The following is a 26,040-nucleotide window of genomic DNA, read 5'->3' on the forward strand; positions in this document are numbered from 1 at the left end:
CAGACTACACACAAATCTCACCAACTTCTAAAGAGTTCTCACTTATCCAATTTTTCGTTATTTTATTTATAGTAAAAAATTGCATTCACAGTTCTTTGGAATATGTCTCTTTTAGTTAATTTTATGTATCAACTTAAGTGGGACACAGGGTGACCAGACAGTTGGTCAACCATTATTCTGGATCTTTCTGTGAGAGTGTTTTTGGATTTAACATTTAAATGAATAGACTGAGCACAGCAGATTGCCCTTCCTAATGTGGGTGAGCCTTATCCAATTAGTTGAAGGCATGGACCTCACCTAACTAACAGGAAATTCCTCCTGCCTGAATTCCTTCAAGGTGTGACATAGGGTTTTATTCTGCCTTCAGATATACTGCCCAACTGAAACTTTGACCTTCCTGACTCTACCAGCCTCTGGAACGGACCTACACCGTAAGCTCTCTTGGTTCCCAGGCCGTCACACTTGGACTGGAACTATCCATTGGCTCTCCTGGGTCTCCTGGGTCTTTAAAATACACACACACACACACACACACACACACACATACACTCGCACAGATATATATACATCCTATTGCTGCTGCTTCTCTGGACAACCCTGACTAATACAGATTTTTGTACTGAGTGGTCTTAGAGGAATAGTGTATTAAGGTGAGTTATATGAATTGGTTCTTGTGTCTCTGGAACTGGCTGTCTAATATAATTAGATTTAAAGGTGCTGATGACTCTATTTCCAGTAGTAAAGGAAGCACTGATGGTCCATGACATGATTTGGTAGTAGAGATATGCAAAATATTTCCACTGGATACACCTAATCAGCCTCTTATAAGAAGCAAGGATCTGGATGTCTGTGTATATGATACTTTTGAACATTTTTCTCAAACTAACAAATGTAATGAGACTAGTTGGTTTCTCCTAACGTTGCTGGACAAAGTTGGGAAAGAAAAGGATGAGATAAGGGATTTGAATTTCCAGCTCAAACACTGCATAAATGACCTGAAACTTCCATGTGTGGCCTAAAGGAGACCTTTATCTCCTGTAGCCTCAAGGCTGAGATTGCCAAAAATCGAATGAAAACTCTCATCCCGGGAGTGCCTGCATTACAACACAATGTCAACTCCCAGCTTCTCAGGGCGTCTATTGGTGAGTGAGGGCACTAACTGGGATGGAATGGGATCCTGAAAGTTGGAATGGGAACATGTAGGAAGACCCTGATAAAGCTGAGGGCATGGAGCCCCTGAATTCTGGTGAGTCTTCTTTGCCAATGGAAGACACCTTTCCACTCCCAGTGGAAGCTGTCTCTCCACCTCCATCTGAAGGGATAAACCCTGCATTGCTTGAGGAAACTATATTGGCCTCCACTGAGGCAGTTGCCATGCAAGACAATACTGATTCTCCTCAGCCCCCGTCCCCATCACCCCTCTTTGCTTCTCCACCTATAACTACACTCAAGTCTCAGCAGGCCCTAAAGCTGAGGTACAAAGTCTGACCCATAGGAGATGTGCTACACTCCAAAATAACGACTTGAGTTTTCTAATTTACACAGACAGCAATCCAGGGAAGCTGTGTGGGAATGGATATCAAGGGTGTGGGGTAATGGCGGAAGGAATATAAAGCTGGATCAGGCTGAATTTACAGATATGGGCTCGCTAAGCAAAGATTCTGCATTTAATGGAGCAGCTCAGAGAGTTATAAAGGGCTTTGATGGTTCATTTGGTTGATTGACGGAAACATGGACCAAAAGTGGTCCACAGTAATCGAGTTGGAAATACCCAACCTGCATTGGTTCAGTGGAGAGGAGGGGATTCAAAGGTATAGGGAGCCTGGAATGTTAGAATGGATTTATCGTATTACACCTGCTTACCCACAGTGGGAGGGTCCAGAAGACATGGCTTTCACCATGACTGTGATAAATAAATTTGTGTGGGGAGGCCCAGTAGCCTTGAAGAGCTCTGTGATTGCTGTTCTCTGTAACCAAGGCTCATGGTGGGAACTGCAGTCACTGAATTGGGAAACCTAAATGCAACTGGAATAATTGGATCCTGGATATCAGGGGCCAAGTAGTGGCATTCAACACCAAAGGCAAGGTGGGTACGGATACTGTCATGCACAGCAGAGTTAAAGCAGCAATCAGAATAGTCTGACTCATGCAGATCTGTGGCACTGGCCCGTTCATTATGGTGTTCCTAGAAGTGAAGTAGAGAGGAAGCCTCCTAAATTCTCACTTGATCTGTATCAGCAGAAAAGTTTTGGTCAAGTGAATAAGAGTCTAACATAAATAATAAAAAAAGAGAGTCATAGCTCTGCCATCATTTGTGCACTGCCAAAAATGTATACGTGAATCTTTTCGCAGCCTTCCCCTAAGGGATCTATGGCCTTTCACCAGGGTACGTTGGGAAAAAGGAAATAATCAGAACTTTTGGGAAATTCTGGGCACTAATTCCAGGAGACCCAAAACATCATTGTGGCCCTCCAGTCAGAGGAGGGGCTTATGGATGTTAGGTGATCAATGGAGTTTTAGATCAGGTCCATCTTGCAGTGGGCACGGTGTGTCCCTGAACCCATCCTGTGGTTATTTTCCCAGGTCCAGAATGCATAGTTGGAATAGTCATACTCAGCAGCTGGCAGAATCCCCACATTGGTTCCCTGACCAGTGCAGTGAAGGCTGCATGGTGGGAAAGGCCAACTGGAAGCCACTAGAACTGCCTCTACCAGGGAAAATAATAGACAAAAGCAATATTGGATTTTTGGAGGGATTGCAGAGATTAGTGCCACCATTCAGGATTTGAAAGATGCAGAGTGGTGACTCCCAACACATCTCCATTCAACTCGCCTATTTGGCCTGTGCAGCAGACAGATGGATCTTGGAGAATGACAGTGGATTATTGTAAGCTTAACCAGGTGGTGGATGCAATTGCGGGTGCTGTACCAGATGTGGTTTCATTGTTTGAGCAAATTAACACATCCCCTTGTACACGGTATGCAGCTATTGATCTGGCAAATGCTTTTTTTCTCCATGTCTGTTAAAAACCACTAGAAGCAGTTGCTTTCAGTTGGCAAGGTCAGTAAAACATCTTCATTGTCCTACCTTTAGGGTATATGAACTCTTCATCCCTATGTCATAATTTGGTTCGCAGGGATCTTGTTTGCCTTTCTCTTCCACAAGATTTTACATTGGTCCATTCCATTAATGGCATTATGCTTATTGGACTTAGTAAGCAAGAAGCAACAACTACTCTAGACTTATTGGTAAGACATTTGCATATCAGAGGGTGGGAAATAAATCTGACAAAAGTTCAGGAGTCTTCTGCTTTTCTAGGAGTCCAGTGGTGTGGGGCATGTTTAGATATCCCTTCAAAAGTGAAGGATAAATTGTTACATCTGACCATTCTTATAACCAAAAAAGAGGCATAGTGATTAATGGGCCTCTTTGGATTCTGGAGGCAACATATATCTCATTTGGTCATGTTACTCTAGCCCATTTACTGAGTAACCCGAAAAGCTGCTAGTTTTGAGTGGGTCCCAGCACAGGACAAGGCTCCGCAACAGGTCCAGGTGGCTGTGCAAGCTGCTCTGCAATCTAGGCCATACGTTCCAGAAGATCCATTGGTACTTGAAGTGTCAGTGGCAGATAGGGATGCTGTTTGGAGCCTTTGGCAGGACCGTATAGGTGAATCACAGTGCAGGCCCTTAAGATTTTGGAGCAAAATGCTACCATCCTCTGAGGATAACTACTCTCCTTTTGAGAAACAGCTCTTGGCCTACTACTGGGCCTTAATAAAGACGAAACACTTAATCTTGGGCCGCCAAGTTACCATGTGACCTGAGCAGCTGCCCAACATGAACTGGGTGTTATCTGATCTACCAAACCATAAAGTTGGGCACACACAGTAGCACTTCATCATCAAAGTGGTATATATATTCATGATCGGTCCCGAGAAGACCCCGAAGACACAAGTAAGTTGTATGAAGTGGTCCAAATGCCCATGGTCTGCACTCCTGTTAGACTGCCTTCTCCTTCCTAGCCTGCACCTGTGGCTTCATGAAGAGTTCTCTATGATCAGTTGACAGAAGAAGAGAAGACTGGAGCCTGGTTACAGAGCGTTCTGCATGATTTGTAAGCACCACCTGAAAGTAGACGGATGTAGCTCTCCAGCCCCTGGGTCAAGGATAGTGGTGAAAGGAAATCCTCCCAGTGTGCAGAACTTTGAGCGGTGTACCTGGTCGTTAACTGTGCTTGGAAGGATAAATGGCCAGATGTACAATTATATACCCATTCACGGGCTGTAGCCAATGATTTGGCTGGATAGTAATGGATTTGGAAGAAACATGATTGGAAAATTAGTGACAAGGAAATTTGGGGAGAACGTATATGGATAGATCTTTCTTAAAAGGCAAAAAAAAAAAAAAAAAAGAAGATATTTGTGTCCTATGTGGTTGCTCTTCAAAGGGTGGCCTCAGCAGAAGAGGATTTTAATAATCAAGTGGATAAGATGACCCATTCTGTGGATACCAGTCAGCCTCTTTTCCCAGCCCCCTGTCATCTTCCAATGGGCTCATGAGCAAAGTGGCCATGGTGGCAAGGATGGAAGTTATGCCTGGGTTCAGCAACATGGACTACCACTCATCAAGGCCAGCCTAGCTATGGCCACTGCTGAGTGCCATCTGCCAGAAGCTGAGACCAACACTGAGCCCTTGATATGGCACCATTCCCGGAGGTGGTCAGCCTAGTGGTAGTTTGACTACATTGAACTACTTTCATTATGAAAGGGCACCATTTTGTTCATACTGGAATAGACACTTAGTCTAGATCTGGATTTGTCTTCCCTGCACACAGTGCTTTTGTCTAAACCACCATCTGTAGATTTACAGAGTGTCTTATTTACTGTCGTGGTATTTCGCAGAGCATTGCTTCTGATCAAGGAACTCACTTCACAGCAAAAGAAGTACAGCAGTGGGCCCATGCTGATGGAATGCACTGGTCTCTTCACGTTCCCCACTGTTCTGAAGCAACTGGCTTGATAGAATGGTGGAATGGCCTTGTGAAGACTCAGTTAGAGCACCAGCTAGGTGACAATACCTTTCAGGGCTGAGGAAAGGTTCTCCAGAAGGCTGTGTATGCTCTGAATTGGCATCCAATATATAGTGCTGTTTCTCCCATAGAGAGGATTCACAGGCCCAGGAATCAAGGGATGGAAGTGAGGGGGTTACCACTTGCTATTAAACCTAGCGAGCCACTAGCAACACTTGTGCTTCTTGTTCTCATAATTGTATGCTCTGCTGGCCTAGAGGTCTTAGTTCCAGAAGGAGGAATGCGTCTACCAGGAGACACAATAATTCCGTTGAACTTGAAGTTAAGACAACTACCAGACCACTTTGAACTCTTCATGAGTCTAAATCAACAGGCAAAGAAGGGAGTTGCTATACTGGCTGTGGTGATAGGTCCTGACTACCACGCGGAAGTTGGACTACCACTCTACAATGGAGGTAAGGAGGAGTATGTCTGGAATACAGGAGATCTCTTAGGGCATCTCTTAGTGTTACCACACTCTCTGGTTACGGTCAATGGAAAACTACCACAACCCAATCCAGGCAGGGCTACTTATGACCCAGAGCCTTCAGGAATGAAGATTTGGATCACTCCACCAGGTAAAGAACCACAACCAGCTGAGGTGTTTGCTGAAGGCGAAGAGAATACAGAACGGGTAGTGGAAAAACATAGTTATAAATATCAGTAATGACATGTGAGCAGTTATAGAAATGAGGTCTGTTAATATTATTATATTATATTATTATATTATATTATATTATATTATATTATATTATATTATATTATATTATATTATATTATATTATATATATACACACAAATATCATTATTTTCTTCCCTCTTTTATTCTCTTATCAAGTAACATAAGATGTATTGACTTTATGTCATAGTATTCAAGTATTGTTAAATTTACATCATAGTATTTGAATTATGGACTATCAAGGAGAAGAGTAACCATACTCAAGCAATTTACCTCCTCTTCTGGAGAAGGGGTTGGTGTGTTTTAGTTTTTACACAGGGTAGTTGTGTCATATAAAGTGGAATTATGACCTTGCTATTGTCTTCATTTGGAGATTAAGCATGGTTTAAGGAGATGCATATGAGTGCCAAGTTGACAAGGGGTAGACTTCCAATGATTAATAATTTGTGTCATCTTGACTGGGCCATGGGGTGCCCAGACATTTGGTCAAAAATTATTCTAGGTGTTTCTGTAAGGGTGATTTTGGGTGACATTAAAATCAATAGACTGAGTAAAGCAGATCACCTTCCCTAATGTGTGTGGGTCTCATCCAATCATCTGAGGGTCTGAGTATATCAAAGTGCTGAGCTTCCCAGAGTAAGAAGGAATTCTTCCTGCCTGACTGCCTTTGAGCAAGAATGTCTTGTTTGCTTGTTTTTTCCTGCCTTCAGACTTGAACTAAACATTGGCGCTTCCTGGGTCTCAAGCTTAAATTCACACTGGATTTACATCATCAGCTCTCGTGGGTCTTCAGCTTGCTTGCCGTAGATCTTGGGACTTGTCAGCCTCCATAATTGCATGAGCCAATTCCTTATCATAAATCTATCTCTGTCTTTTTCTCTCTCTGTCTCTTTCTTTCTCTCTCTCTCTCTCTACACACACACATTCACACACATCCTATTGGCTCTGTTTCTCTGGAGAGAAACTGGTACAAACTCTTAAAGAAAAATCTTACATCTTCTCTACATAAAGAGAAGCCCTAGATAACTTCTTTAGTAGTTAATATTTTATGGCAATTTCCAAACTATGCTGATTATGCCTCAAAAGGTTATTGTCTAGCTTAATCGTGGTTCCCAACCCATACATTCTCCACTAAGTAGAGAGTCAGGTTTTCTTCTCATGTTTTCTTTTAAGTAAATGGTACATGCATGCATATAAGACTATATTAGAGTATTTTTTCACTTATTCATATGTCCCCACTCACAACTAATCTCTAGAACAGGGATAGATTTCTTTATCTTTGTTGGAATGTCCAATATACATCTCAATGCCTGAAAATTGGTAGCAAATACAAGTTGAATTATTAAGAGGAATGTATAGTATATATCTCACTAAGGTCCTTAAAAATGGAGTCCTTAAAACCTTGCCTTTTCACTTCTTTAAAATAGCATTTCAAAGGAAGCAAATGTTTTAGCGTATTAGATATTTTGTAGCACATGTAATGTTCCTTGGCCAGTAACATTTGATGGTGGTGTAGAAAAAAGACTGCCAGAGTAAGAACAAAGAGAGGCTATTTACCCAGAGTCAGCCACCATCACTAGCATTGGGCAGTGACTCAAAGGCAGGCAATGGAGTGGGAAAGCTGTTTATTGTATAAAAGTGAAAGTTCCAGATGTTTTCTGACTGGAGGTGTTGGCTTGGGGAAGCTGGAGGCAGGCTAACCTGAAGCAGGGCATTGTATGTGATTGATTTGGGGAGCATATTTGGCTTTCTGTGGTTGCTCCTGAGACAGAGGCAGGGGCAAAATTTCAGGAAGCTGGCAGTCAGTGACCAAGTCCTGACCATTCTGGGCCAATTGCTGCAGAGGTTGTGGTTTGACTTTTTGGACTAGTGGCTGCAGAGGTTGTGGGTTAGAGTTCTATTGCTCCACATTGTTTGTCCATGTTTATCCAGTCTCTCCATGTGAATTATTATAATATTATAGTGAAATTACTTTAAAAAGTAAAAATATAAAGTTGCACATCATTTACACTAAGGAGGGGAAGGTATTCTGGCACATACACAGTGGAGATTAGCTGTCTGTCAAAGGTACCCATTGATGATTGAGAATATGGATACACAGGTCAAACATGTTGACAGTGGTAGAGAGGTGAGGGAAAATTTCTGACAATACACACTATGGATCTAATAACCTAAAGGCACACACAACCTCCCTTTTCCGTGAAGAGATGCGTTGTTTCTTCTAGTGTCCATTGTTAGAATATACTTATTCTGACCTAACTTTAATTATGGCAGCATCAGCAAATTCCACACTGCCTCTCCAATTGAGAAGATTTTGCTGGCTGAATTTAGCCACTTTATCCCGGCAGTGGGTCTACTAATTCACATTAGGCCTATGGAAGAGAAAATTGCACTTAAGTAGAAGAGTGGTGTGTTCAAATGATAAATGTTCACATTCTAAATTCTTCAATTCAAGAATATGAAAAGCTGAGAAGCAGAAACATGGGTTACCCATTTTTCTTCTTTGAATTATCATTTTCATCAATCATTTTCAAAACATAAATGGACTCTTTTTGTTCCCACTCAACTATATCTCCCATATATTATCTAAGAAGAATGTATGCATGTCATGACTCTAAGAAAATGATGTGTATGTTATTTTGAAGTAGAGCATTTATTTTTCAAAAATCATAAAGAGAAAAAATTATTTTGCTCCTTTAGCAATAAGATTGTTTTGCTAAAATAAAAGTGTGGGATTCTTTAGAGTCTTTTATAAGCATTATCTAATATGGTTATATACGGAATATGTATATTACAAATAAAATACCTAAATGTTGTTTTCGTGTCTTTCATATTTGTACTTGCATTGAATAAAAGATTATCATTTATATCTTCAATTTCTCTGGCAAGTCTTTCAGAGTTTCAGCTCTATAGACCATTAAGTTGCAAACAATACACCTCCTTGCTTCACAAACTGAAGTGCCCTCAGTAGCAGGGAATGCATTCAAGTCCCCAGGGGCCAATGGGTTCTACATATGGGACTAGCAGCATTTTAAGGGTTCTTTAGGGGCTTGGGGGGCAAATATAGTCAATTTCTTAGAGGTCAAGTTGTTTGTGTTTTACATGGCTGACTTAAGGGTCTCTGACCAGCAATCTCAAGGACACGACCATGAAAGTCTTTTTCAGTGAAGAAAGGCTGATAATAATATTTATTTCACCATTTATGCTATAATGTTTTCACATTCAAAATGCACTACTAGTTTAAACAACTTGAAGTTGCCTCCATCTCTCAAATTTAGTTTTCACAGTAATGATCTTATTTCCTTGTCTGACTCAAAGGCCTCTGATCCATTATTTAGGGAAACAACTGTTAAAGTAAATAATAAAGTAAAAATATTTAGCTTTGATTTACATTATTGATTGAGACTGGTCTTCTTTGGAAAAATATCCATTAAATAAGCTGACATCTGACCTTTTATCACTAAATTCATGAATGACACTTTGTTACTCAGATGTTGTAGGTATTTGATTTTCCATATTTCGTTTTATCCTTTGACATGCAGTCTTTTGTTTCAATGTGAAGAAAGCAATGAATTAACTTGGTGTTTAAAAACTGATGAGTATATCCCTCATAAAAAGCCAAGGATATCCATTTATTTGAGCAAAGTCCCAGTATTGTTTTCCAATTATTATAAATTGGTCTAAAAAGATGAAAACTTCAAATCAGTCTTTTTTATACAATGAAACATTTTATAATCTCAGCTGATGAGGGGAAAAAATGTGGAGGTCAGAGAATATAAATAAATGATAAAATGACTGATGGTGCATTTGACTACTGTATAGGCAATTATTCCCCCACTTTTGCCTGTTGGTACGGAAAAAAGTTACATAACTTCTGAAATCTATTCAACAGTTATTTTAGCATCAACATTTTGTAAATTGTCATGTTTTTTGTTTTTTACAAACATCATCACTTTAAAGGATGAGATTAAGATTGCTAAAATTGCTGAATATTATTGTCCAAGCTTTCGTCCAACTTCTCTGAGATGAAGAATCCTTTAACTTCAGGTTCCCAACAGTTAATTATATCATCTGTGAACAGTAGGGCCTGCTCTGGACTGAGATGCATGAGTTCTTTATATATTTTAGAGATGAACCAGTTATCAGATGTATGGTTTGCAAATATCTTCTCCCAATTGTTAGGTTGTCTTTTCATTTTGTTGATGGTTTCCTTTGCTGTGCAGAAGATTTTCAGTTTGATGTAATCCCATTTGTCTATTTTTTCTATTGTTTCTCTTGCCCGGTCAGACGTGGTGCTTGAAAACATGTTGTTGAGCCAAGAACATACAATGGAGAAAAGAAAGTGCCTTCAACAAATGGTGTTGGGAAAACTGGATAGTCACATGCAAAAAAATGAGAGTAGACCCTTACCTTACACAATACACAAAAAAATTAACTCAAAATGGATTAAAGACTTGAATGTAAGACCTGAAACTTGGAAACTTCTAGAAGAAAACATAGGCAGTACGCTCTTCAACATTGGTCTTCACAACATATTTTCAAGCACCATGCCTGCTATGGACTGAATCGTGTCCAGCCCTAACCCTCCATAGGACTGTATTGGAGATAGGGCCTTTAAGAAGGTGATTAGGGATAAGCGAGGTTGTGAAGGTCGAGCCCTGATCTCACAGAACTGGTGTCTTTATAAAAGAAGAAGAAACACTAGATCTCTCTCTCTCTCTCTCTCTGACACAGTCATAAAGCAGCCATCTGTAAGCCAGGAAGAGAGCTCTCACCAGGAAATGACCCTGCTAGAACCCTGATCTTGTATTTTCCAAGCTCCAGGACTGTGAGAAAATAAATTTCTGTTGTTGAAGCTACCCAGTCTATGGTATTTTTGTATGGCAGTTTGAGCAAACTAAGGCAGGTCTTTTCAATTTCTTTCAACAAGGGCATCTTTTGTAGCTTGGTGGCCTGTTTTTTCTCCTTTCTTTGGTATGTTTGTTTTTTTTTTTTTTTGGTGAGGAAGATTGGCCCTGAGCTAGCCCTTGTTGCCAATCTTCCTCTTTTTGCTTGAAGAAGATTGGCCCTAAGCTAATATCTGTGCCAGTCTTCCTCTATTTTGCATGTGGGATACAGCCACAGCATAGCTTAACAAGTGGCGTGTAGGTCTGCGCCGGGGATCTGAACCTGGGAACCCCACACCGCTGAAGCAGAGCACAAGAACTTAACTACTATGCCACCATGCCAGCCCCAATTTGCTTTTTTTCTTTTAAATCATTTTTCTTTCCTTTTTTTAAAAACAGACTTTTTTTTGGTAGCAGTTTTAGGTTCACAGCAAAATAAAGCAGAAGATACAGAGATTTCCCATATTCTCTGTGCCCTCACACATGCATAGCCTCTGCCACTATGAACATCTCCCACCAGAGTGGTACATTTCTTACAATTGACGAACCTTCATTGACACATCATTACAACCCAAAGCTCACAGTTCATGTTAGGGTTCACTCTTGGTTATATACATTCTATGGGTTTGGATAAATGTATAACGTCATGTATCCACTATTTTAGTATCATTCAAAGTCGGGCCGGCTCCGTGGCTTAGCGGTTAAGTGCGTGTGCTCCGCTGCTGGCGGCCTGGGTTCGGATCCCGGGCGTGCACCAACGCACTGCTTCTCTGGCCATGCTGAGGCTGCGTCCCACGTACAGCAACTAGAAGGATGTGCATCTATGACATACAGCTATCTACTGGGGCTTTGGGGGAAAAAAAAAATTAAATTAAAATAAATAAAAAAAAAGTATCATACAAAGTAGCTTCACTGCCTTAAAAATCCTCTGTCCCTCACCTATTCACACACCCTCCCCCCAATCTCTGACAATCACTAATCATCTTATTGGCTCCATAGTTTTACCTTTTCCAGAATGTCATATAGTTGGAATTATACAATATGTAGGCTTTTCAGATTGTCTTCTTTTGCTTAGTAGTATGATTTAAGTATTCTTCATATCTTTTCATGATTTGATAGCTGATTTCTTTTTAGTGCTGAATAATATTACATCGTCTGGATGTACCACAGTTTATTTATCCATTGCTTACTGCAGTATATAGTGGTTGCTTCCAGGTTTTCTAATTATGAATAAAGATGCTATAAACATTCTTGCACAAGTTTTTGTGTGGACATATTTTCAACTCTTTTGGATACGTATCAAGGTGAGCAATTACTGAATCATATGGTAAGAATAAGTTTCATTTTGTAAGAACCCACAAAGTGTCTTGCAGAGTTGCTGAACCATTTTGCATTCCCACCAGCGAGGATTGAGAGTTGCTGCTACTCCACATTCTAGGCAACACTTGGTGTTGTCAGTGTTCTGGACTTTAGCCATTGTAATAGGTGTATAGTGGTATCTCGTTGTTTTCATTTGCATTTCCCTGATGTGAACCATCTTTTCACGTGCTTATGGCCGTCTGTACGTCTTCTTTGGTGAGGCGTCCCGTTTAGATCATTGGCTTTTTTAATTGGCTTGTTTGTTTCTTTATTGTTGAGTTTAAGTGTTCTTTGAATATTTGGATAACAATCCTTTATCATATATGTCCTTTGAAAATATCTTCTCCCTCTCTGTAGCTAGTTTTTTCATTCTCTTTATGGTGTCTTTCATAGATCAGAAATTTTTAATTTAATGAAGCCCAGTTTATTAATTACTTCTTTCATGGATTGTGCCTCTGGTGTTGTATGTAAAAAGACATTGCCATATCTAAGGTCATCTAGGTTTCCTCCTATGTTATCTTCTAGGAGATTTATAGTTTCACATTTTACATTTGGGTTTCTGATCCATTTTCATTTAATTCTTGTGAAGAGTGTGGACTGTGTCTAGATTCATTTTTTTGCATGTGGTTATCTAGTTGTTCAATAACCATTTATTGAAAAGACTCCTTTCTCCATTATATTATCTTTGCTCCCTTGTCAAAAATCAGTGGACTATATTTATATGGGTTTATTTCTGGACTCTCTATTCTGTTTCATTGATCTATTTCTCTATTCTTTCACCAATAACACACTGTCTTGATTACTGTAGCTTTATAATAAGTCTTGAAGTTGAGTTGTGTCACTCTTCCAAGTTTGTTCTTCTTCAACATTGTGTTGGCTATTCCGGGTCTTTTGCCTCTCCATATAGACTTCAGAATCAGTTTGTCTATATCCACAAAATATCTTACTTGGAATTTGATTGGGATTGCCTCAGATCTATAGATGAAGTTGGGAAGAACTGACATCTTGACAGTATTGAGTCTTCCTATCCGTGGACATGGGATATCTCTCAATTTAGTTCTTTGATATCTTTCAGCAAAGTTTTGTAGTTTTCCTCATATAAATCTTATACGTATTTGGTTGGATTTCTAAGTATTACATTTTTGCATGCTAATGTAGGGGTTTTGTGTTTTTAATTTCAAATTCCACTTGTTCAATGCTGGTATATGGGAAAGCAATTGAGCTTTGTTCATTAACCTTGTATCCCGCAAATTTGCTATAACCACTTATTAGTTCCAGGAATTTTTTTCAGATTTTCTACATAGAAAATCACGTTATCTGCAAACAAAGACAATTTTATGTCTTCCTTCTCAATCTGTATACCTTTATTTCCTTTCTTGTCTTATTGCACTAGCTAGGACTTCCAATATGATGATGAAAAACAGTGGTGAGAGAGGACATCTTGCTTTGTTCCTGATTTTAGTGGGAAAGTTTTGAGCTTTTCATTATTAAGTATGAAGTAAGCTGTAGGTTTTTCATAGATTTTTTAAATCAAGTTAAAGAAGTTCCCGTCTATTCTTAGTTTATTGAGAGTTTTTTTTTCAATTATTTTATTGAGGTCATAATGGCTTATAACATTGTGTAATTTCAGGTATCCATTATTATTTATCAGTTTCTATGTAGACTACACCGTGCTCACCACCAATAGTCTAATTTTTATCCATAACCATACATATGTGCTCCTTTACCCCTTTTGCTCACCCTCCTCACCCCTTGCCCCTCTGGTAACCACTAATCTGTTCTCTTTATCCATGTGTTTATCTTCCACATATGAGTGAAATTATGTGGGTTTTATCTTTCTCTGTGTGGCTTATTTCACTTAACATCATACACTCAAGGTCCATCCATGTTGTTGTAAATGGGATGATTTTGTCCTTTTTCATGGCTGAGTAGTATTCCATTGTATATATATTCCAGATCTGCTTTATCCATTCATCAATTGAAGGGCACTTGGGTTGCTTCCACATCTTGGCTATTGTGAATATTGCTGCAGTGAACATAGGGGTGCATAAATCTCTTTTAATTGTTGATTTAAATTTCTTTGGATAAATAATGGGTAGTGGAATAGGTGGAGCATATGGTATTTCTATTTTTAAATTTTTGAGTAATCTTCATACTATTTTCCATAGTGGCTGCACCAGTTTGCCTTCCTACCAGCAGTGTATGAGGGTTCCTTTTTCTCCACATCCTCTCTAACATTTGTTTTTTTTTTGTCTTGTTAATTATAGCCATTCTGATGGATGTGAGGTGATATCTCATTGTCGTTTTGATTTGCATTTCCCTAATAATTAGTGATGTTGAACATCTTTTCATGTGCCTGTTGGCCATCTGTACATCTTTTTTGGAAAAATGTCTGTTCATATCCTTTGCCCATTTTCTGATTGGGTTGTTTTTTGTTGTTGAGTTGTATGAGTTCTTTATATATTTTGGATATTAATCCCCTGTCAAATATATGATTTGCCAATATTTTCTCCCAGGTGGTGGGTTGTCTTTTCATTTTGTTCATGGTTTCCTTTTCCTTGCAGAAGCTTTTTAGTCTGATGTGGTCCCATTTCTTTATTTTTTCTTTTGTTTCCTTTGCCTGAGTAGACAGGGTATTTGAAAAGATGCTGCTAAGACCGATGTCAAATAGTGTACTGCCTATATTTTCTTCTAGGTGTTTTATGGTTTCAGGTCTTACATTCAAATCTTTAATCCATTTTGTGTTACTTTTTGTGTTTGGTGGAGGATAATGGTCAACTTTCATTCTTTCACACATGGCTGTCCAGTTTGCCCAACACCATTTATTGAATAGACTTTCCTTTCTCCATCGTATGTTCTTGGCTCCTTTGTCAAAGATTAGCTGTCCATAGGATGTGTGGTTTTATTTCTGGACTTTCAATTTTGTTTCATTGATCTGTGTGTCTGTTTTTGTGCCAGTACCATGCTATTTTGATTACTATAGGTTTGTAGTATATTTTGAAGTCAGGAATTGTGATGCCTCCAGCTTTGTTCTTTTTTCTAAGGGTTGCTGTCACTGTTCAGGGTCTTATGTTGTTCATTATAAATTTGGGGATTCTTTGTTCTGTTTCTGTGAGGAATGTCATTGGGATTCTGATTGAGATTGCATTGTACCTGCATATTGCTTTAGGTAATATGGACATTTTAGCTATGTTTGTTCTTCCAACCCATGAGTATGGAATATCTTTCCATTTCTTTATGTCTTCTTCAATTTCTTTCAATAATGTTTTATAGTTTTCAGTGTACAGGTCTTTCACCTCTTTGATTGAGTTTATTCCTAGATACTTTATTCTTTTTGTTGCAGTTGTAAATGGGATTCTACTCTTGAGTTCTCTTTCTGCTAGTCCATTGTTAGTGTATAGAAATGCAACTGATTTCTGTAAGTTGATTTTGTACCCTGCAACTTGGCTGTGGTTGTTGATTATTTCTAATAGTTTTCTGGTGGATTCCTTAGTGTTTTCTATATATAGAATCGTGTCATCCGCAAACAGCAAAAGTTTCATTCTTCCGTTCCCATTTGGATACCCTTTATTTCTTTTTCTAGCGTAATTGCTCTGGCCAAAACCTCCAGTACTATGTTGAATAGGAGTGACAAGAGTGGCCACCCTTGTCTTGTTCCTGTTTTCAGAAGGATGGCTTTCAATTTTTCATCATTAAATATGATGTTGACTGTGGATTTGTCATATATGGTCTTTATTATGTTAAGGTACTTTTCTTCTATACTCATTTGATTGAGAGTTTTTATCATAAATAGATGTTGGGTCTTGTCAAATGCTTTCTCTGCATCTATTGAGATGAACATGTGGTTTTTATTTCACACTTTGTTAATGCGGCATATCACATTGATTGATTTGCAGATGTTGAACCATCCCTGTGTCACTGGTACAAATCTCACTTGATCATGGTTTAGGATCCTTTTAATGTATTGTTGTATTCAGTTTGCCATTATTTTGTTGAGGATTTTTGCATCTATGTTCATCAGTGATACTGGCCTGTAATTTTCCTTCTCTGTGTTGTCCTTGTCTGGTTTCAGTATCAGGGTAATGTTGGCCTCATAGAATGAGTTAGGAAGCATTCCATCTTCTTCAATTGTTTGGAATAGTTTGATAGGTATTAAATCTTCTTTGAATGTTTGGTAGAATTCTCCAGAGAAGCCATCTGGTTCTAGACTTTTGTTTTTTGGGAGGGTTTTGATTAGTGTTTCAATCTCTTTACTTGTTATTTGTCTATTCAGATTCTCTATTTCTTCTTGATTCAGTTTTGGGAGGTTGTATGAGTCTAAGAATTTATCCATTTCTTTTCAGTTATGCAGTTCATAAGCATACCGTTTTTCATAGTATTCTCTTATAATCTTTTGTATTTCTGAGGTGTCCATTGTAATTGCTCCTCTTTCATTTCTAATTTTATTAATTTGAGTCTTCTCTCTTTTTTTCTTAGTGACTCTGGCTAAGGGTTTGTCAATTTTGTTTATCTTCTCAAAGAACCAGCACTCAGTATCATTAATCCTTTTTGCTGTTTTTTTTTGTCTCTATTTCATTTACTTCTACTCTAATTTTTATTATTTCCCTCCTTGTGCTGTCTTTGGGCTTTATTTGTTCTTCTTTTTCTAGTTCTCTTAGTTATAGTTTAAGATTACTTATTTGAGATTTTTATTCTTTGTTGAGGTGGGTTGTATTGATATTAGTTTCCCTCTTAGAACCACTTTTGCTACACCCCATAAGAGTTGGTATGTTGTATTTTCATTTTCATTTGTCTCCAGGTATTTTTTATTTCTCCTTTGATTTCTTCATTGATCCAATGGCTGTCCCATAGCATGTTATTTTGTCTCCACATATTTGTGCCTTTCCCAGATTTTTTCTTGCTGTTGATTTCTAGTTTCATAACATGTGGCCAGAAAAGATGTTTGATATCATATCAATCTTCTTAAATTTATTGAGGCTTGCCTTGTTTCCCAACATATGGTCTATTTTAAGAATGTTCCATGTACACTTGAGAAGAATGTGTATTCTGCTGTTTTTGGATGGAATGTTCTATATACATATCTATTAAGTCCATCTGGTCTAGTGTTTCATTTAAGGCCACTGTTTCCTTCTTGACTTTCTGTCTGGATGATCTATCCATTGATGTAAGTGGGGTGTTGAAGTCCGCTACTATTATTGTGTTGTTGTCAATTTCTCCATTTAGGTCTGTTTATAGTTGCTTTATATACTTTGCTGCTCCTGTGTTAGGTGCATATATATTCAAAAGTGTTTTATCCTCTTGGTGGAATGTCCCTTTTGTTGTTATATACTGCCCCTCTTTGTCTCTCATTGTCTTTTTTTTGTGTGTGTGAGGAAGATCAGCCCTGATCTAATATCCATGCTAATCCCCCTCTTTTTGCTGAGGAAGACTGGCTCTGAGCTAACATCTATTACCAATCCTCCTCCATCTATCTCCCCAAAGCCCCAGTAGATAGTTGTATGTCATAGTTGCACTTCCTTCTAGTTGCTGTATGTGGGACATGGCCTCAGAATCGTTGGAGAAGCGGTGTGTCGGTGTGCGCCCGGAATCCAAACCCTGGCCGCCAGTAGCGGAGCGCACACACTTAACTGCTAAACCACGGGGCCAGCCCTCTCATTGTCTTTTTTATCTTGAAGTCTGCTTTGTCTAATATAATTATGACAACACCTGCTTTCTTTATCTTGCCGTTTACTTGGAGTATCGTCTTCCATCCCTTCACTCTGAACCAATGTTTGTCTTTAGAGCTGAGATGTGTTTCCTGGAGGCAGCATATTGTTGGGTCTTGTTTTTTAATCCAGCCAGCTACTCTTTGTCTTTTGACTGGAGAATTCAATCCATTTACATTTAGAGTGATACACGAGGGCTTAATACTGCAATTTTATCTCTTGTTTTCCGGTTGTTCTATGTTTCCATTTTTTCTCTTCCTTTGCATTTCTGACTGCCATTTCAGTTGGATGGTTTTCTGTGATGGTTTTCTCAGTTTCTTTTTATTTATGAATTGTGGCTCTGCTCTGATTTTTTGTTTAGTGGTTACCTTGGGGTGTGTATAAAAGACTGCATAGATGAGATATTTCTTTTTCTGATAGCCTCTTATCTCCTTTAGCTTAAGCAGGTTCCATCCGTATCCTTTTCCCTTCTCAGCCGTTGTTGTCACAAATTATTCTGTTTTGTATTGTGAGTTTGTGACTAAATAGAAGTGTTTATAGTTAGTTTTGATGCTTTCCTTCCCTTTATCTGTTATGTTATAATTGTTTGCTAACCTGTTCTGATAGAGAGCTGTAATTTTCCGATTTTGTCTGACTATTTATCACCTTGCTCAAAGCTTTGTAAACCTTTGTTTTTTTGTTTCATGTATGAAGGCTTCCTTCATCATTTCTTGCAAGGAGGGTCTAGTGGCGATGAACTCTGTCAGCTTTGGTTTATCTGGGAAAGCTTTTATTTCTCCATCATATCTGAAGGATAGTTTCACTGCATAGAGTATTCTTGGCTGAAAGTTTTTGTCTTTCAGTATTTTGAATGTATCATTTCATTCTTTTCTAGCCTGTAAGGTTTCTGCTGAGAAATCTGCTGAAAGGCTTATATGGGTTCCTTTGTAGATTATTTTCTTCTGCCTTGCTGCCCTTAATATTTTCTCTTTGTCATTGACTTTTGCCAGTTTTACTATTATATGCCTTGGAGAAGGTTTTTTGCATTGATGTAATTAAGAGTTCTATTGGTTTCATGTACTTATAATTCCAGTTCCTTCCCCAGGCTTGGGAAGTTCTCAACTATTATTTCTATGAACAAACTCTTTGCTCCTTTCTCCCTCCCTTCTCCCTCTAGAATACCTATAATCCTTATGTTGCTTTTCCTAATTGAGTAGGATATTTCTCAAAGAATTTCTTCATTTTTTAAAAATCCTAGTTCTCTCTCCACCACCTGAAGCATTTCTATCCTCTAAATCACTAATTCTTTCCTCCATAGCATTAGCTCTATTTTTTAAGAGTTACAGATTATTTTTTATCTCATTAATTGTGTTCTTCATATTCAGAATTTCTGTTTGGTGTTTTTTTTTTAGAGTTTCAATCTCTTTGGTGAAGTGTTCCTTCTGCTCATTAATTTTATTCCTGAGCTCATTGAACTGTCTTTCTGGGCTTTCTTGTAACTCATTGTGTTTCTTTACAACAACTGTTTTGAATTCTGTCATTTAGATTGTAGATTTCTGTGGCTTCAGGATTGGTTTCTGGAGACTTATCATTATCCTTCTGTTCTGAAGTGTTACTGTAGTTTTTCATGGTGTTCTATGAACTGATCCTTTGCTGGTGCATTTGTGGCAGTATCAGGTCACAGATTCCACCTACTACTGCTGAGGGGAAACAGGCATTGTTTTCTGATCCCACCCTGTCTGCTGGAAGTTGTGTGGGTACAGCTGCTCTGCATTTGTGCAGGCTGGCCACAGCTTCTTGGCAGGTTGTTCTTTTGGTGGTATGGCCTCTGTGCCTATATGCTCAGTGGGCAGGTTGTGCAGGTGTGGGCTGGCACTATGGTCACTGGTTGTTTGTCTGAGCCACTGTACTTGGTGTGTGGGCCTCCTTCATGGGGGCTGAGTCTCTGCCACTCAGTGGTGAGTATTCCCACTTGTGGAATTTTTCTTATAATGATTTGCTTTTGGTATTAGCTTAAATGGATCAAAATTTTTGACTATTTTTTGATCCACTCTGACAATCTCTGTCTTTTAATTGGTGCATTTAAGCCATTGATGTTCAAAGTGATTTTTGATATAATTGGATTAATATCTATATTTGTTAGTTTTCTATTGTTGTATTTGTTCTCCCTTTGTATTTTTGTATTTCCCTCTTTTTCTCCCTTTACTGGTTTTAATTGGTCATTTTGTATTACTCAATTTCCTTAGCATATCAATTATACTTCTTAATTTTTTAGTGGTTGCCCTAGAGTTTGCAATATACATTCACAACTAATCTAAATCCACTTTCAATGGTAGACTTTTTTTTAATCTGCAACAGATTTGCCTGTACGTATAGTACAAGATGCCCTTAAATTAGTTCTATGTAGCCAATGGCTAATTGAAAAAGTGATATGTCATTTTAATTTGTATTTCTTTGATTGATCATGATGTAGAGGTGGTTTTTTTCCCTCCTGAATATTAGTAATGACTTTTTGTAGTTTCACTGTTTTAGTTGTCTTTTTGAAAGCTATTCTTGTTGTCAACTTGTAAGAACTTTTTGCCAATATTTTTCAAATTAATTGTCTTAAGACTTTTTTGTGATGTTTTTATTTTATGGAAACAAATTTATTATTCTTTTCCTCTATGGTAATGCAATTACTCAGAACATAGGCTATAGAGTCACATACATGAGTTTAGTCCCAGCTCCTCCAGTTAAATGCTAGATGAATTGGACAAGTTCCTCAAACTCTCTGCAGCTCACGTTCCTCATTGGTAAAGTGATATAAGAAGATCTCCCATCTCATAAGGTAGAGAAGTGGCTTCTACACAAGATATTAGCCATTGAGCCTTCACCATTTGCTTAAAATAGTGTTGAACTTGACCTAATGCCTCTTGCTCTTTTAGATGCTTGGCTGGGTTCTCTCCTCTGACCTATTGAATGCTTACTTATACTAAGTTAATTTCTGCATTTCTACCACAAATTCTTCTGGTTAGGTTGTATTAATTTCATAATCTATAGCCAACATTATTTTTGTTACTATTTTGTTTAAATTCATCATATGTATATGTAAGCTTGCTCTGTCCTTATTTATTTATTTATTTATTTTAGGTTTAGTATCAATTCTAAGCAAGTTCATTAAATGAACTTGAAACTTGCCATCTCTGCATCTCTGGAACAGTTTATAAAATGTAAAAATCATTTACTCTACATTAAAGATACACACAGTTAGGGGCTGGCCCAATAGCATAATACTTAAAGTTCACATGCCCAGGTTTTTGGGTTCCGATCCTGGGTGCAGACCTACACCACTTATCAAGCTATGTGGTGGTGGCAACCCACATACAAAATAGAGGAAGATTGGCACAGATGTTAGCTCAGGGCCAAGCTTCCTCACCAAACAAAACAAAAGAAAACAACACACACACAGTTAAAACACATTGGAGAAAATCAGAAAAGGAATCCTTATTGCTGAAGGTAAAACCACTCACCTATGAAAGGATCCTTCTATGTTCTAGTTACTATTTTATGCTCTCAGGTTTCTTAGTATCATGCTAAGCTCAGATACAAATTATATCACAGGTTTTTGGCATTCACATACTTTTTGGTTAGTAAGTTTGTGTTTCTATTATATCTTAATCACATATTGATGATCAATTCATCTTCCTGCTTTTAGTTATGTGGCAGGTGGCGGGGGAGGTAGCTTTCTATGGTCATAGGTCCTGAAATCCCTTTCTAAGGAAATATTTTCTTTCAGATCCCTCTATTCAGCATGTGAACCATAAATGCCATCGCCACAGCTAATTAGACCAATAAGGGGCACTTGTTCCAAGGAAAACTAACATGTAGGATGTACAGAAAACCAGTGACCTAATGAACCTGATGAGGTGGAGTAACCAGATTTTCTCTGTTAGGAGTATGACTAAAAGCACGTAGGAAATTGACAGTCAGTTTTAGGAGCTGCAACTGAAAGTTCACGAAAGCTAGATAAGCCTAAAAAATCTATTATCTACCATGCATAAATTGCAGTTGCTGGGGACAGGAGCTAAGGGGAGAAAGTTACTTTTAGTGAGAAAGAACAGACACAATCAGAATGTAGTTTAATCAAGTTAATGATGTGATATCAAAATGAAATTTATAGCTTTCTTCTTTGATAAAATTTTTGCAGAAACCCTGAATCCATACTTTCCCACTAGCTCCCTTCTTCCCGAGCCTGGCTGCATTAGGCCTTCTGGTTTTGAGATTTCAGTGGGGTCTCAGTCCCTTATTGCCTTATGCTTATGCTTACTGCAAGCACAATTATCTCAACTAGTCACTTTTTTTTTTGTAACAAAAGCAGCCTCATCAGATCAGTTGCTTTTATCATACCCAGCATCTAAAAAACAAAACTTATGCAAATGGTATGACTAGTGGGATTCTAACATTCTAGAGTTTTTGTATTAGATATACAGGTAAAATTCTCCAATGATTCTCTGACATTTGTCCATATATTTCTCTATATTATACCTACATGCTGGATTATATGGCATAGACTATTGAATAACACTACATGAAATTTTAATTTACCCAAAGCAGAATATAATAAAAAACAGAGCTTGCTTTGTGAGAGTAAATGAGACTAACTTAGATGAGTAAATTTCAAGTATGACATTAAAAAAAAACAAAAAGTTACTGTCTGTGTACTTCTTCCAACCTCAAAGCTCTAACCTTTTGATCTAATTTTCAAAACTCTTGAAGTAGTTAGTGTATGTCAGATTATCCTATACAGAATATTTTTTTCTTAAGATCAACATTATTTTAGAGATGAGAAAGGTAAGAGTAATCAGAGATGTAGATGAATAATTTTTAGATATCTTTTTTCTTATTAGCACCATCGAATGGATTCTGACTCCTAGCGACCCTGTGTACATCAGAGCAGAATTCTGCTAATCTTTTTGCGCCATCCTCTCACTTTTTGGCACCATATCAGACAAAGCTCCACTGCTATTCATAGGGTTTTCATGGCCAATTTTTCAGAAGTGGGTGGCCAGATCCTTCTTCCTAGTCTATCTTAGTCTGGAAGCTCTGCTGAAACCTGTCCAATGTGGGTGACCCCGTGGGTATTTGAAATTCCAGTGGCATAGCTTTCAGCATCACAGCAACACACAGCTGCCACAGTGTGACAGACGGGTGGTGTGGTTCCCTGGTCGGAAATGAACCTGAGCTGTGGCGGTGAGAGCACCAAATGTTAACCACTAGACCACCAGCGCTGGCTACAGATCTTTTAATTATCATAATTTCAGATTGCATTTTGAATGTAATCCCCATCATCAGACATTTTCATTAAGCAAACACAAGTGTTGGCCTGTTAAGTTCCGAGATATCTTTTTCTCCTTAGAGGAAGAAAGAATGGCCATGAAAATCTTATTAGTTAGGGGAACAGATGCCAGCCTAGAATCCCATGAGGGGCAATATCAAGCAGCCCTCATGCTATAGAAAATTTCATTCCCTGGAATTGCCAATTGTTTTGGGTCCAGGTTAAGAATGATATTAACTTGTCTGAAAGTGGCAATCTAAATGGGTCAAGTCTAGTTGCTGCTGACTATAATAGTGCCTCTCCCAATACTGGGATATCTAGAGAATAGTGCCATTTAGAGAAATGGAAAAGTGAAATTGAAGTATAAAGTGACTTTGTCTTCACTCTATGCTTTATTCACACTGGCGATTTAAAAGCCTCACATTTTGATCTTTTTGGGCACAATATTACTTAAATTCATTCTTCCTCTTTGTGTCCAGAGTGGGGGTGATGGGTGGTGATGCATTATTTTAAGTGTATGTTGCCATGACCTGCAGAGGCTTAAGATAGAACCCTTTTTGAAAAGCAACTGAGAGATAAAGCAGATTAGTTCTCCCTGCGAATGCCCGGATATGCAGCCTAAAGAGTGTTTGGCCCAGTGTTGGTAGGCTATTTAGTTCTGCCAACTGCTGCTTGACAAGTTGAAGAGAGAGAGGTGCAAGAAGATGGAATGAAATGACACTGCAGCTCAGCCTCAAAAGGTTCAGCAGAGTCACGGAGTGCAGCATACCACGGCAGCTGAGCAAGCAACTAGACACTCCATGGACAAGGCAGATGGCTCTTTTCTGAGCCAAAGTAGTGTGTCATCCATGAGAGGAAGAGGCTCCACAACTAAAGTTAGTTTTTGAAATGTCTTATCTTAGAACTCACAGCTGTAAGTGCTCATTGAGGTCTAGTACAGCGAATGTCACATAAAAATTAAATTACAAAAACCTGAGGGTTCGTATTGGAGGTGGGGAGAAGGAAAGAGAGAACTAGGACACATGCTCTTCAGCAGCACGAGTTATTTGATGAGCACGGTCATGTGTTGCTTAATGACGGGGATACATTCTGAGAAATGCAACGTTAAGCGATTTCGTCGTTGTGCAAACATCATAGAGTATATTGACACAAACCTAGATGTATAGCCTACTACACATCTAGACTACACGGTACTGGTCTTACAGGACCACTGTCATATACGCAGTTCGTTGTTGACTGAAATGTCGTTATGCGGTGCGTGATGGTATAGTCCCCAGAGTGAATGTAACTTGGGAGTCATGATACTGCTGTTCCCTCAGGCTCTGATGGGGAGATCATCCTCATCTCCTTGCACCTACTCTGCTCCTAAAGTTCAAACAAGTACACTCTTTTTTGCAACACCTCTCCTAAAAACATGACAACTACTTTAAATAATTTCACTCAATACTGACAATAAGGTGACTGACATGGTCTGGCATTCTCTCATTTAACCACTTATAAGCTATTTTCAAGGGAAATTTTGTCTAGATACAATTTTCCTCTTATGCACTGACTTTAGAATATCATCCCTAGGTAGGATGAGCACCATGGTAAGCATATATACTTCACTGGAAAAGGGAAAGAGGACTTTAAGCACGTCAGAATTTCAATAACATTGCAACAAACAGTGCCACCTTTCATAAGAAGAGCATTGTGCATACAAGTATTTGTGTTTTGATAGTATCATGTGAAATGCTTACAAATCTTTATGTGACTATTGCACATATAGTAAATTGCCACTGAAGATTATTTCTTCACCCAATAATACAAGCTAAAATAATGACTTTTGTTATCTCACATACTTAGAATGGTAGCTGGACCTATGGGTGCGTGCAAGATGGCTGATTGGGGTAGGGGAAGAAAACATTAGCGTGTGTATTTGTTTTAATATGAAAAAGGAAGAAATTGATCTTCATTAATTTTTATCATAAGGGGACAGTTATGCTCTCAGTCAGTTTTTACGTCAAACAAACATGTCTTGTGTACCTCACATGAATGCGTTGAGGAATATTGGGAGTCCACAGGAATCAAAATACACAAACACTTGATATTATTATTATTATTTATTTTAAATTATAAATCTTAAGCCTGCAGCACAATAAATGTTTTCCATTGTTAAAGGGCTGATCTGGCTCACAAATATTTCATGGCTGGTGTTTTAACAACTCAGTATTGATTTTAATGTTTTAAATATTTGATTAATGAAAACCGTCAGGCCAAAATGATTGTTTTACCTACTGCAATAACTTACCTTTTTCAAAAAATTAAAAACAAAACAACATTTTTTTAAAAAAAAAAGAACTTTATCGAAGGATGGTTGTTTTTATAGTTCAGTTGCTGTTTACCTCACCCTTTCAGAGACTGTCTTATTTTCTAGAATCTCCTACTTGTGCTTAGGTAGAAATGTTTATCTTTACAGTAGGATAATTAGTGGTTTTCAATTTTCAGAAACTTTTTTTTCTGGCACAAATTTCACAGCTGTTGACCACAAAAGTGGCTGGCTTTTTTTCTTTTTGTTTTTTTTAAATACTCTCTCTATTTGCTAAAGGAAATGCAATGCCCTTGTTTCTTCTTACATTGAAGTAGTACCCCAGTTATTAAAGTGAGGGTAACAATTCTAATAAAAATGTAGAGAACATTTAAAAGATCTTTTCACTAATGTGTTCAACTGTTATTTAAATAGAAGAGCTAAATATACTTGTCTTTTGCTCTCAGTGGAATACTATTTAACATCCAGAAGGAGACAATCTGTTTTCAATCCTCATGGTATTACGTTGATAAATTAACAATCCCCCAAAATATTGAACTTAACATGATAATAGATATTCATATCTGTAACTTAAGAGTGGGGCTAGCTCTACACACACTTTAAAAATTGCCCCAGTTGGCCCCTTTTAGTAGCTCTTTTCCTCTAGTATCTTCTACCCAAACCTCCTTCCTGCCTCTGATTGCTTCTTGGAAGGCATGACTATCCGGGACCTTTCATTACTGGCCTAGGAGCCTGACTTA

At 38.2% G+C, this 26,040-nt stretch overlaps 1 pseudogene; it reads left to right on the forward strand.

Moving 5' to 3' along the window:
• Nucleotides 1-1,227: 1,227 nt before the first annotated feature.
• Nucleotides 1,228-5,737, forward strand: LOC131399550 (uncharacterized; annotated as a pseudogene).
• The last annotated feature ends 20,303 nt before the right edge of the window (nucleotides 5,738-26,040 follow it).

Source organism: Diceros bicornis, chromosome 38, assembly GCF_020826845.1.
Source record: "Diceros bicornis minor isolate mBicDic1 chromosome 38, mDicBic1.mat.cur, whole genome shotgun sequence".
Classification (NCBI taxonomy): domain Eukaryota; kingdom Metazoa; phylum Chordata; class Mammalia; order Perissodactyla; family Rhinocerotidae; genus Diceros; species Diceros bicornis.